Consider the following 13,850-nt stretch of genomic DNA (forward strand, 5'->3'; position numbering starts at 1 on the left):
ACTAGGTCCGCTACTGTTCCTAATTTATGCAAATGACATGTCGTCAGCTTGTGACTGCAACTTGTTCCTGTTTGCGGACGACTGCTGGTCTCTGACAAGAACAAGTTACAGGTTGAAAAAACCCTCAGCTCGGAACTAGGCAAAATCTGCATATGGCTCGCCGACAACAAACTATCATTACACATGGGCAAAACAGAGTCCATTCTCTTCGGTTCAAATAACAAACTCAGCAAGACCGACGGCTTCTCAGTTACAGTGGGTGACAATATTGTCACAAGGAAAGATGAAATTACCTACCTGGGTTCCATCCTAGAGGCTAATCTTTCCTGTGACAAAATGGCATCCAATGTAATTAAAAAAGTCAACCAACGAACTCGATTCTTGTACCGGATCTCCTCTCTGGTAAACAAGAATACCCTGAAGACTCTGGCAGGAGCACTCATTCAAGGGTACTACGACTATGCTTGCACCTCATGGTACCAAAGCACCTCAAAGGCACTAAAAACCAAATTACAAACATCTCAAAACAAACTAGTCAGACTACTGCTTGACCTGACTCCTAGAACCCACCTCACCCCTGGCCACTTTGACAACCTAGGATGGCATAGAGTAGACGACAGAGTACAGCAACTTGCAATGGGCCTGGTCTACAAGATACACTACACGACCAAGGTACCCATGTACATGTCAAAATACTTCCCAAAGGTCAGTGAATACCACGATCACAACACCAGAGGGAGCTCCACAAATCATGTTAAACCCAGATTCGGCTCAAACAAGGGACTAAACACGTTTCGCAATTATACCACATCAATGTGGAACGCCCTACCCAAAGCTGTAAAGGAATGTGAATCACTACCCACTTTCAAAAACACTCTCGAAACTGGCCCCTACAGTAAATGACCAAGTATGGCTTTGTCAGTATTCCAATGTACAGTGTGTCCCCCCCCCTACCCAACCGCCAATGTACAGCCCCCCCTATACCCAACCTCCTCCAATGTACAGTTTCTACGTCAAATGTATATACACTCTTTTTCTGGACACTTTTTGTATCACAAACAGTACTGTATTTGCAAATCTGGTATGTCATAAATGTATAGATGTAGCAGTACTGTACAATCACTACACCAGAGGAAGCTCAACAAATCATGTTAAACCCAGATTCGGCTCAAACAAGGGACTAAACACGTTTCGCAATTATGCCACAACAATGTGGAACGCCCTACCCAAAGCTGTAAAGGAATGTGAATCCCTGCCCACATTCAAAACCGCTCTTAAAGAGCACCTACGGGAGGCTGCAATTCGAAACTGGCCACCGTAAATGCCCAAAACCCCCACCACCTCCTAATAGACAGTCTCCTCCCCACCGCATGTATATATTCCCTCCCCGCCGTATGTATATTTCCCTCCCACCCACCCACATAGCCACAACACTGGTAAACAAACTACCCTCCCACTCAGGGCTTTATGGGGTAGAACACATAGTAGCTTACTACAAAAACCTAGGGGTCCGCAAGGACGACTTCAAGCTGGAAATGGTAACAACAGATGAGGTACTCAATAAACTGAGCGCCCTCCAACCTAACAAGGCCACTGGCCATGACAACATCCCCTCCAAATTCCTCAGAGACTCAGCAGCCGCCATCACCCCAATCATCACACACATAATAAACCTCTCCATAAAACAGGGACACGTCCCCAAGGACTTCAAAATTGCGAGGGTGACCCCTCTGCACAAAAAGGGCAGCAAATTAGACCCAGGCAACTACCGCCCTGTTTCTATTCTCACCTCCATCTCGAAAGTCATGGAAAAAATAGTCTACGAACAGGTCGAAAAGTACCTAGCGGAAAAAAATCTAATCTACGAATTCCAATCTGGCTTCAGAACATCCCACTCCACTGACACATGCCTTCTCTATTTGAATGACCACATCAAACAAGAGGTGGACGCAGGCAAATACTGCGGCATGGTCATGCTGGACCTACAAAAGGCCTTTGACACGGTCAATCACTCCATTCTGATTGACAAGCTAAAAGCAATTGGTTTTGATAGTCTATCAGTGAGCTGGATGCAATCCTACCTTGAGGGGAGGGAACAGATGGTGGAGGTAAACGGTACCCTATCCCCCCCTCTCACAGTGAGCTGTGGTGTTCCACAAGGAAGCATACTAGGACCGCTACTGTTCCTAATTTATGCAAATGACATGTCGTCAGCTTGTGACTGCAACTTGTTCCTGTTTGCGGACGACTCAGCCCTGCTGGTCTCTGACAAGAACAAGTTACAGGTTGAAAAAACCCTCAGCTCGGAACTAGGCAGAATCTGCATATGGCTCGCTGATAACAAACTATCATTACACATGGGCAAAACAGAGTCCATTCTCTTCGGTTCAAATAACAAACTCAGCAAGACCGACGGCTTCTCAGTTACAGTGGGTGACAATATTGTCACAAGGAAAGATGAAATTACCTACCTGGGTTCCATCCTAGAGGCTAATCTCTCCTGTGACAAAATGGCATCCAATGTAATAAAAAAAGTCAACCAACGAACTCGATTCCTGTACCGGATCTCCTCTCTGGTAAACAAGAATACCCTGAAGACTCTGGCAGGAGCACTCATTCAGGGGTACTACGACTATGCTTGCACCTCATGGTACCAAAGCACCTCAAAGGCGCTAAAAATAAAATTACAAACATCTCAAAACAAACTGGTCAGACTACTGCTTGACCTTACTCCTAGAACCCACCTCACCCCTGCCCACTTTGACAACCTAGGATGGCTTAGAGTAGATGACAGAGTACAGCAACTTGCAATGGGCCTGGTCTACAAGATACACTACACGACCAAGGTACCCATGTACATGGCAAAATACTTCCCAAAGGTCAGTGAATACCACGATCACAACACCAGAGGGAGCTCCACAAATCATGTTAAACCCAGATTCGGCTCAAATAAGGGACTAAACACGTTTCGCAATTATGCCACATCAATGTGGAACGCCCTACCCAAAGCTGTAAAGGAATGTGGATCACTACCCACTTTCAAAACCTCTCTCAAGAGACACCTACGGGAGACTGCAATTCAACACTGGCCCCTGTAAATATCCTAACCCAACCCCCTCCAATGTACAGTCATTTACCTAGTATGGTTTTGTCAATAGTCCAATGTACAATTTTGTTTGTTTGTACAGAGTCTCCCCCCCCCCCCCCTCAATGTACAGTTTTGCTTGTTTATACAGTGTGCCCCCCCCCCCCCCCCCCAACCACCTCCAATGTAAATTACCCAGTATGGTTGTCAATATCCCAGTGTACCCAACCCCCCCACCCAACCTCCTCCAATGTACAGTTTCTACGTCAAATGTATATACTCCCTTTTCTTGACTCCTTCTGTATCACAAACAGTACTGTATTTGCAAATCTGGTATGTCATAAATGTATAGATGTAGCAGTACTGACTATCTGTATGTCATGTATGTCATATATGTCCTGATGAATTGAAAATGGGGGACCCTGATGTAAACAAGACGAAAGTCTTTCTCTGGTCTGCATCCCCTTAACAATTGTGTGTATTGAGCTGTACTGTATTGTACCCATTCTGCAATCTGTTAATAAAGTTTTCAATCAATCAATCAATCAATCAAACCCCCTCCTAATGTACAGTCCCCTCCCCATCATATGTATATACTCTGTCAGGATCTAGGGGTAACAGTACTGTATATTTGAATACCGCTTATGTCACAAATGTATCAGTACTAAATACCTATATGTCCCTATGCCATAAATGTCATGTATGTTGTGTATGTCATAAATGTCTATATGAATTGAAAATGGGGGACCCTGATGGAAACAAGACAAACGTCTTTCTCAGGTCTGCATCCCCTTAACAATTGTATGTATTGAGCCGTACTGTATTGTACCCATTCTGCAATCTGTTAAATAAAGTTTTCATTCATTCATTCATTCTGTCTATCTGTATGTCGTGTGTGTCATATATATGTTATGATGAATTGAAAATGGGGGACCCTGATGTAAACAAGACGAAAGTCTTTCTCTGGTCTGCATCCCCTTAACAATTGTATGTATTGAGCTGTACTGTACTGTACCCATTCTGCAATCTGTTAATAAACTTTTCAATCAATCAATCAAACCAATGGCGCGCCTTGTGTCGCTTATATATATCTATGGCTTATGCGAAGTGAAGACTTTTGTTTCAACCGCAGCATGCAGGCTCTGGTTTCAACCAGGGCGGAGTTGCAAGACTGACACGTTGTGCGCTGTGGCCACTAGAAATCACAGACATTTGCATGCCGGGAATGCATTGTGGGACATGGGGATATCAATTCTACCAAGTAATAGTTGACTATTCGAACAAAAAACAAGACGCCGAACAACGTAGAGAATTCTGCAGTGATATGAGAAAGAACAAGATGTAATGGTCCAAATGAAAATGTGCTTGATTATTTGACTCCTACTCTGACTGGAAAGGGTGCGTCGTCGGAGGGGTATAAGTATCTCGCGGCTCCTCCCCTTTCTTCGGATGTGAGGGCGATCTGGCTGCGACATCTGTCACCCCATTGATCGCTAGGGTTGTTTCGGCTGATCTGGCTGGCTAGGCGGGTGTCCCCTTCCTCCCTCACCGTTCCATGTGTGTCCCTCCCGAAGCCCTGCGCTCGGTAGACGCGGACGACTCCCGGCGGACTTCGTTGGTAAACCAGTAGCTGTCTCCCTGCTAGAACCTCCAAACAAGCTCAAGGCCCATTGGTAGGAGAAACGTAGGGAAGTCAAGCACCAACAGACTTCAAACACATCCAATTGAGGCACTGCACGTGGCAGTCTGCCTTCCTTTAATTTTTTTTTTTTTTATAAAAATATTAAACTTTATTTAACAGATTGCAGAATGGGTACAATACAGTACGGCTCAATACACACAATTGTTAAGGTGATGTAGACCAGAGAAAGACGTTTGTCTTTTTTACATTAGGGTCCCCCATTTTCAATTCATATTGACATTTATGACATACTCAACATACATGACATTTATGGCATAGGGACATACAGGTATTTAGTACTGTTACATTTGTGACATATACGATATTCAAATATACAGTACTGTTACCCATAGATCCTGACAGAGTATATAATTATGATGGGGGCGGGAGGAGGGCATTGTACATTAGGAGGGGTGGGTGAGTGGGAGAGAAATATACATATGGCGGGGAGAGAATATATACATGCGGTGGGGAGGAGACTGTACATTAGGAGGGGGTGGGGGTGGGGGGAGAGAACAGATGGTGGAGGTAAACGGTACCGGTCCGTGTACGTTTTGATAGTTCGTCGTTTGATAGTTCGTCAAACGGAAATATGAAAAAACGAAGAAAAAAAACGGCGAGGTGTTTTCCTATTTCCGTTTGAAACCAAAATCGAAAAAACGGGGGAAAACTGAAATACGGAGCTGTTTTTCGTATTTTGGTGTCAGAATCAAATGAAAAAAATAATAGTAAATTAGGGGCATATCCTGTATAAGACATTTAACTAATTGGTGATTTCATTGGATGTGCACGGTTAATTAATGCCTGTATATCTTATCGTGTGTTGTCATGTTTGTTTATATGTTTGTTTAAAAAATAATAAAAAAATAAAATACAAAAAAATAATGGGCATATTTTGGTCCGTGTACGAATTGATAGTTAGTTTTTCGTTTTTGATGTGAAGAATGGAGAACGGAACCACGTGACAAGTACATTTTTTAATGTAAAATCCATGCACGATCTAACGTTAACGAATATGTATAACGTTATGAATAAATACATGCATACAGATCTATACCAGGGTAACGTTATGATAAATTTTTTGTTTAGTGCATTTCATTTAGACATGATATTTTATGTGAATTAATAGCCTAATTCCTAATATAGTCTGTCCCAAATAGTGTTGTCTAAAGTTAACGCACGTTATACAGATATCCTAGTTCAGTGGTCGGCAATAGGCAGCTCCCAGGCTGAAATAGGTCCGCCAGCAATAATATCCGCCCCCGTCAGATTATTTTGAGAATATGATTTGTGATGAAGATTCGCTTTATTGTATCGCAATCGGGAGACTTAGGTAAAGTTAGAAAGATATTCACAGATTCGAACTTCCGCGGTCAATGTCAATAATTCTTAAGCGAAATGTTTTTAAAACACAAAGGACACCCATAGGCGGCGGGTATATATATAAGGCCAGGCTAGGCTATGCCTACCCAAAATATTATGCTAGGAATTTTGAAATGTATATATAATATATGTGCGCAGGCTGTGTGTGTCTTGTGCTGCAGCCCGCTGGCCGAGGTGTGTACTACACTGCGGTCAATCGATGTTCAATAATACTGCACATACGAAACGTCCTATTGATTAGACTAAACGTCCTATTGATTCGATGCGCATTCAATGTCATATTAAGTATTTCTGTAAGATCTACTTGTTGTGAGACTGACAAAAGTCACGTCGGTTCATTACAACAGCGTCCCAGGCTTGTTTTAATGCATTACCGTAAACCTGGAACTAATCGCGCACTCGAAAAACAAGAGCGGCTGATTTGACCACGCAAAAGCAAAAGACGGCTCACTTGACCGCAGTTCAACAACGAAGGTGTCAATTGGTGGCAGCGTTTAACATTCCAAGTACAGGCAGTAACCAATCATGCATAGGCTCAGGTTAAATAATGTAGCCAATCATATGATCGCCTATGAATAGACTCTTTATGTTGGGCATGGAGGGGTGCGTCAGCTAGGTCGGGAGGTGACGGGGTGCACAGCCAAAAAAGTTTGGGAACCACTGCTCTAAGAGGACATGATGAGAGTCAAGAGTTCATCAAATCGTGGACACTTCTTAGAGCTACTGTATGTACATTGTTTTCAAAGCATGATGAGATCCAAATGAGGAAAAACGTTCCCTTCATTGCTCCGCTACTTGTGATTCAAGTTGTGAACGGTCTTTCTCAGCAATGAGGCACATCACATCCGAAACTGGCTAAGAACAACAATGCGCCATGAGAGACAGACAAAGTTAAAGCAAAAAATATCATTGAAACGTCACATTTTGCTGCATTAAGGTAAGACAATGGTTAATGTTACGAAGGATCAGATTAAACCGAATATATATATTTATTTATTGATATATATTGCATAGTATTTGTATATCGTTTGATATCCCTTGTATATTCCTTGTACATATACACGGAATATCCCTTTTAGCCCAGACCATAATAGTTCATTCTCCTATTGGACAGCGGTCCACCGGCGCCAGGGACCGGCCCCCGGAGCCAAGTTCAAAGTCACCGACACGACATGTCTGTACTTGCCCCGGCCCTGCCCAGGGATACGGCGACAGAAATGAGAGTGGCACTATTTGTGCACCGTGCGTATAAATACGGCGCAGGTGAATGTAGAAGACCCTTAGCCCCTTACCTCCGTACCCTTCGTGCACTTAGCATGTTACCCACTAAGTGAAGCCTCACCCACGATACAACGTGCGGTGAAGTATGGCCTGTTTGGCCTCAGAATAGAGTATCGAGACCGCGTGCGAATTAATAACTGAATTGTCAGAGTTTGGCGCTATACCGTCGAGTGCGACATATTTCTATTGAGTCTTTAATAGTCTATTTGTGTATAGTGTATCGTGCGGTTAGAATTCTATAGTGACCAGCATCTCCAACGCTTTCTCGTATTAGCTAGAGTTCTTATCCAGGCTGGGCCGACCGCATGGCGCCTTCACCCGAGGAGACCTAGGCGAGAACCGTATGGACATGTACACTGGATTAATCTACCCGACGACTGCATAGCCTTTGCGGCTGGAATATATTTGCTTTGGTCCTATGATTTATGGAGCGGATAATCGCCGACGCCTGCACGTGTTGGATTTACCCCGAGAGGAGTCAAGTCGAGTCGGCGCTCAGAGAGCCTGAGGCCGCCTAGCTTTCTTCACTGTAGAGCTACAGTCTACAAGAGAACCAAGCTGTATTCGTCTGTGGATCAAGAGACTACTGCACCGGCTTCTGTACCTGAAGTCTCCCTAGTCATCGTTGACCAGACGTCCTACCAGTGGAGGCTGCTGACCAAATTTTTAGGTGAAGCACAAATTATTATATTATATTATATATTAAATAATATTTTTAAAACATCCCCCACTGTGTGTCAGTGGTCAGTGGACACAGATGAAAACATATTAACATTAGGTGACAGCGGACGTGACCAGATGAAAACATATTAGGTGACAGCGCACCTGACCAGATGAAATCATATTAGGTGACAGCGCACCTGATCAGATCAAAACATTTTAGGTGACAGCGCACCTGACCAGATCAAAACATATTAGGTGAAGGTGACAAGGAAGCCACAGACTCATACCCCCCCGACACTCAACTAACCGCCTCGGACAGTCCTTCATACCAGTGGCCATCAGGCTCCACAACAGTGGGCAGCGACTGCTGCCAGACATCAACCTAGAACTAATAGGAACCCAAGTAGGACAATAACACTACCTTATGCATACTGCACCTTATGTGGATACTGTGATACTGTGAATAATGAATAATGTATATTTCAGTTAGTTAGATAGTAAATTATATTGACCTATTTGTTTACACTGCTTGTGTTGTTTTCACTACCTGTACCCCCCCCCCCCCTTCCCCCATGCTGCTATGATGCCTGAATTTCCCCAAGGGGATCAATAAAGGAATATCTTATCTTATCTTAAAAGGAAAGATGAAATTACCTACCTGGGTTCCATCCTATAGAGGCAAATCTTTCCTGTGACAAAATGGGATCCAATGTAATAAAACTAAGTCAACCAACGAACTAGATTCCTGTACCGGATCTCCTCTCTGGTAAACAAGAAAACCTTGAAGACTCTAACAGGAGCACTCATTCAAGGGTACTACGACTATGCTTGCACCTCATGGTACCAAAGCACCTCAAAGGCACTAAAAACAAGATTACAAACATCACAAAACAAACTGGTCAGACTACTGCTTGACCTTACTCCTAAAACCCACCTCACCCCTGTCCACTTTGACAACCTAGGATGGCTTAGAGTAGACGACAGAGTACAGCAACTTGCAATGGGCCTGGTCTACAAGATACACTACACCACTAAGATACCCATGTGCATGTCGAAATACTTCCCAAAGGTCAGTGAATACCATGACCACAACACCAGAGGGAGTTCCACAAATCATGTTCAACCCAGATAAAATAATAATAAAAAAAAAAAAAAAAAAAAAGTTTTTTTTTAATAAAAGAAAATAATCATAACTTAGAAATTAGATTGCATAGGTCTATGAATCGATATCGCGATTCTGTTTCAATTAATTGCCCAGCCCTACAGTGTGTACAGTAAGTTAGCTTGGTGATTATCATTGTGATGTAGGCTAAGCTGCCTAGCTACTGTTAGCATACAAGCACTGTAGCCTACTTACTTCATCCACAACGTTTTTTCTGATCCAGATGCATAAATCCACTTCTTCATGTTGCTCAGTTGCTGGTTTATACTTCGGTCCTAATGTTGGCGCAAAGTTTAATTTAGCCTGACTTGTTATAGCTGTACAGCTTACTAACTACTAAACAACAACTTTCTCATAGTCTCAACTTTCACATAGTCAAAATGGGTCCAGCTGCATGTGAGGAGGATAGGTTTAGCTCGGGCCAATCTCAAGTTTCTCAAGTTTCTTTATTAGTTGTCATACAGAAGTACAGAATACTTTTATACAAAATGCTTCTTTATGTTACATTTTGTATAAAAGTATTCTGTACTTCTGTATGACAACTAATAAAGAAACTTGAGAAACTTGAGATTGGCCCGAGCTAAACCTATCCTCCTCACATGCAGCTGGACCCATTTTGACTTTGCAATGCAGAAATCTCTGATTGGATTTGCAAGGCTGCCAATCATATTCAACCTCCGTGTATTGGATGTCAAGGGCTGTCAATCAATCAATCCTCCATTCAATGACAAGAGTTTAACTGCACAGACCGTTCTTAGATGAAGTTAATAGCCTATTTTGATTCGCTGTTATTTATTATTTATTTAACAATGGGTCACACCTGTGAAGTTTTCTTCACGAATAATTACTGCAGGCAATACTGCAGTGCAGGCCTGCTCAGAGCTGTCAATTTTGGCCATTTTTGAAGAAAAAAAAATTCACTGGCATTTTTTTTTACAGGGGAAAACATTTATAATAAAAAAATAATAATAATAATTAAAAAAAAATCTATATATATAGTTTTTTTTTTTTTTTTTTTTTTTTTATATATAGGTATATGTAAATTAATAATAATTATGAATTATGAGTGAATTTGTGTTTCACGTGTTGTCATAGAGAAACCTCCACTGCGTCCTACTACCGACAGATCTTCTACCCCCCTGCTGGCTTACAACCAGTGGGAACCTTTTCCAGTATCTCCCGCTATTACTAGTGTACCATAGATATAATTCCCTAAGATTCAGGTTGTATAATTACCTCCTGCGTAACCAGAGAATGGACATTCATTATTGATTTGCCTACGCATACTCCTTTGCCTTACAAGTGCATTCAAAGAATAATGTAAAGTATCCTATGTACCTTTTGCTCCATTAAATACTTGATTAATACCTTTGACTGGAACCGATTTCATTGTGGGAAGTGTTCATCATATTCATATATCGTGTACTGTATGGCCAGTAATTAAAGTACATAAAGCGGTAGTGGTTTAATGATACCATACTTATCAATACAGTCAGGGAATTGTACCCCTCAGTTACAGTTAATCTATCTATTATTGGATGCCTTCATTTTAACACTTAATTTTATGAGTGGGGCTCGCCTCGCATAGCCTAGTGGGTGTGTGTATTGACAAAAAACGCGCAATATAGCCTACCCAAATGTCTGGCTGACGCGCCGCCTATGGACATCTCTTTCCTATGTAGTAAGGTAGACAATGAGCTACAACCTTATTTTCACCTAAACGAGCCGTCCTCGGAGCTGTACATTTAATAATATTGATCTCTATGTGCAGTCAGCTGTCGAGCCGTCCTCGGAGCTGTACATTTAATAATATTGATCTCTATGTGCAGTCAGCTGTGAGGCAAGTGCGCAGCCAGGGACCGTCTAAAAAGTGCAACACTGAAAAGAGACACTACAAAAAGATTCAATAACTTCACTGTCATATAATAATGGTCTGATATTAACATTCAGTATTCAATATTGTCTGATTCAATATTAACATTCAGTATTCAAGTAGAACAGCTAGCTAGCCTTTGTGGACACTCACCTTTCCACAGCAAAACAGTAGGCAAGGCACCTTGGTTGAGAAATGCAGGTTTCAGTCTATCTATCCTGTCTCAAGATGCACAATGAGATCTTCTTCTTCTTTTTTGGAATTTCCGGCAGTGTAGACGCATCGTGGCGTATTACTGCCCTCCGCAATTCTTTTGATGGGCTCTTCTTCTTCTTCTTTTCCCGCCGTCTACTAGAACCTGTCATCCCTACATTGTCCATTGGAGTGCAGCTAATGCTGCTACTTCCTGTCTGAGCCCCCCTCCGCGGGACCCTCCTTGCCCCCTGCAATCTTATTCTGGGCTGCTTGGTCCCTCTCAGCCCCCTCACCCAATTCCCTAACCACCTCCTCCCATTTCAGACCTTCCATTCCCAAATGTTGAACCGCTAGACTAACACCGGTTCCTGACAGGGAGCGAGCGAGCGAACTAGAGACGAAATCGCGCGCGACACTGTCCTGATATGAGGCGGCGCGTGTCCGAGTGTGTCTGTGTGTGTGTGTTACCTGGAAGCACACATGGGGGGGGCCTGCGATTCTTGACCAATAAAAAGTGTTTAGGGGCGGGACTCGGCCGCGTAATCGCTCAACTAGAGACACAGCGAGCGAATATCTGAGGGGTGGACGACATCGCTGCTCAGTTCGCTCAATCATCTTTACCCTCGTTGAATATATATAGAACACAAATGTTCTAGAATGTTCTATTATGACATCATACTGTGACATCACAAATGTTCTAGAATGTTCTATTATGACATCATACTGTGACATCACAAATGTTGTAGTATATTTGATTATGACATCATACTGTGCCATCACAAATGTTCTAGAATGTTCTATTATGACATCATACTGTGACATCACAAATGTTCTAGAATGTTCTAATATGACATCATACTGTGACATCACAAATGTTCTAGAATGTTCTATTATGACATAGCATTTTTTTTTATATCCTCAAACTAAATCCTCAATTTGAATAAAGTGATTAATCTGATTAAATTAGTATTTATTCTTTTATTCTTTTGTTAGTGATGTAATCAAAAATAACACTTGGAACAAAAAAAAACGATAATATATGATTGGTAAACACTCTGATTAACCAAAACACTTCAAATAAAACTGGATGAATTATTATAATAATATGTGGTTGGCACTTTTTTAATCGTTGCTATTGTAGATAACTGTGGCAATTCTAGAGTTAATACATGTAATTTTTTTAATTTATTGATAACCCCAAAAAAAACGATCTACTTAAGGAGAGAATGTGTATATCTGTGTTTTAATTTTGTGTACACACTTACCGCCCATAATGGGAGTAGGTATGCATTACTCATAAATTGTTTCTGCTTGGGGAGAAGTCTTGGTTTTGGGGAGATAGGGTTTCCAACCAGCTCTACTTCGAAAAGAAAAAAAACAGTGAACAAAATGTGTATTTTAGCAGCTACAGGCGTGTACTTCACCAGAAGAATATTATTTGGGAAACAGAAAATACTCTGTTACACTATAACCACTTGTAGGGCTGGGCGATATGGCCAAAAATTATATCGCGATAACGATATCGATAACAATATCATATCACGCGATATCCATAATTATCGATATTGTTATAAGTATAAAAAATATATATATATATATATATATATTTTTTTTAAACAACAGATGTATGTTTATTTTGCAGAAATTCTTTGTCGTTGCCGCCATCTTTAGTGTTACAGCCCCTCACACTCCAGTTCTCAGGCTGCAGCTGGTTTAAAAGCGAAAGTAAACAGGCTTCTCTGCTGGCTGTGGCTCCAGGGGAGTTGAACAGTTCTGGCTCTGCTAGTTTCTTTTCTATCTTTTGGCGCTTTTTTGGTGGACAAACCACTGCACATGTGCACCGTGACTCGTGACTGGAGACTAGCTCTGCTACCACACATACTGTGTACAGACGGTTTCAAACTGTATTTTACATTAGAAAGCAAACAAAATAAATGGACAAGAGAAAAATAAATCTCAAGTTGGTCAGTATTGTCATTTGGACAAGCAAAGCCATTACTTTAAGTTGCAGGCAAGAAAGACAAGTCTGTGTCCACTGTCTCTGGGTTTAACAAAAAAATAAATAAAATTCGATATCGATTATTAAAATATATTGCGATAATTATCGTTATATCGCCCAGCCCACTTGAATGTGTAAACACCATGTCTTATGCCTCACCATAGTGAACAATATGTATATATTTATACCATCTTATATATCTTTACATATTGTTTTCAAAGGCATTTTTTTGTCTCATGAGTGTTTTACAAAGGTGTGAGAGAGAGAGAGAGAGAGAGAGAGAGAGAGAGAGAGACAGACAAACAGACACAATATAGACAGACAAATGATCAACCATATATCCTTTGCTATTTTAAGCTTGTTCTGGAAGAAATTACTGTTCACACTAGAACTGGAGAGGAAAAGACCTTGGACCTCTCATATCTCCTGGCCCTCTTTGCTGTTGGAGACACTGTTAAGACTGTTGCCTAGTGTCTTTGAGCTGTAGCTAGTAAAGCATTACATCACGTGCAGGAGTGGGTTGTGAGA

The 13,850-nt window shown here is 41.7% G+C and overlaps 1 protein-coding gene across 1 annotated transcript in view; it reads right to left on the minus strand.

The window, feature by feature from the left end:
* The window catches only part of LOC311234889 (glutathione S-transferase A1-like), a 44,875-nt gene extending 40,359 nt beyond the window's left edge, over nucleotides 1-4,516 (minus strand). Inside the window, exon 1 of the mRNA XM_084322155.1 lies at nucleotides 4,470-4,516. The gene's annotated coding sequence lies outside the window, so the exon portion shown is untranslated. The remainder of the gene's footprint in view (nucleotides 1-4,469) is intronic.
* Between the last annotated feature and the right edge of the window lie 9,334 nt (nucleotides 4,517-13,850).

This window comes from Notolepis coatsorum (assembly GCF_963971535.1).
Source record: "Notolepis coatsorum genome assembly, chromosome: 9".
Classification (NCBI taxonomy): Eukaryota; Metazoa; Chordata; class Actinopteri; order Aulopiformes; family Paralepididae; genus Notolepis; species Notolepis coatsorum.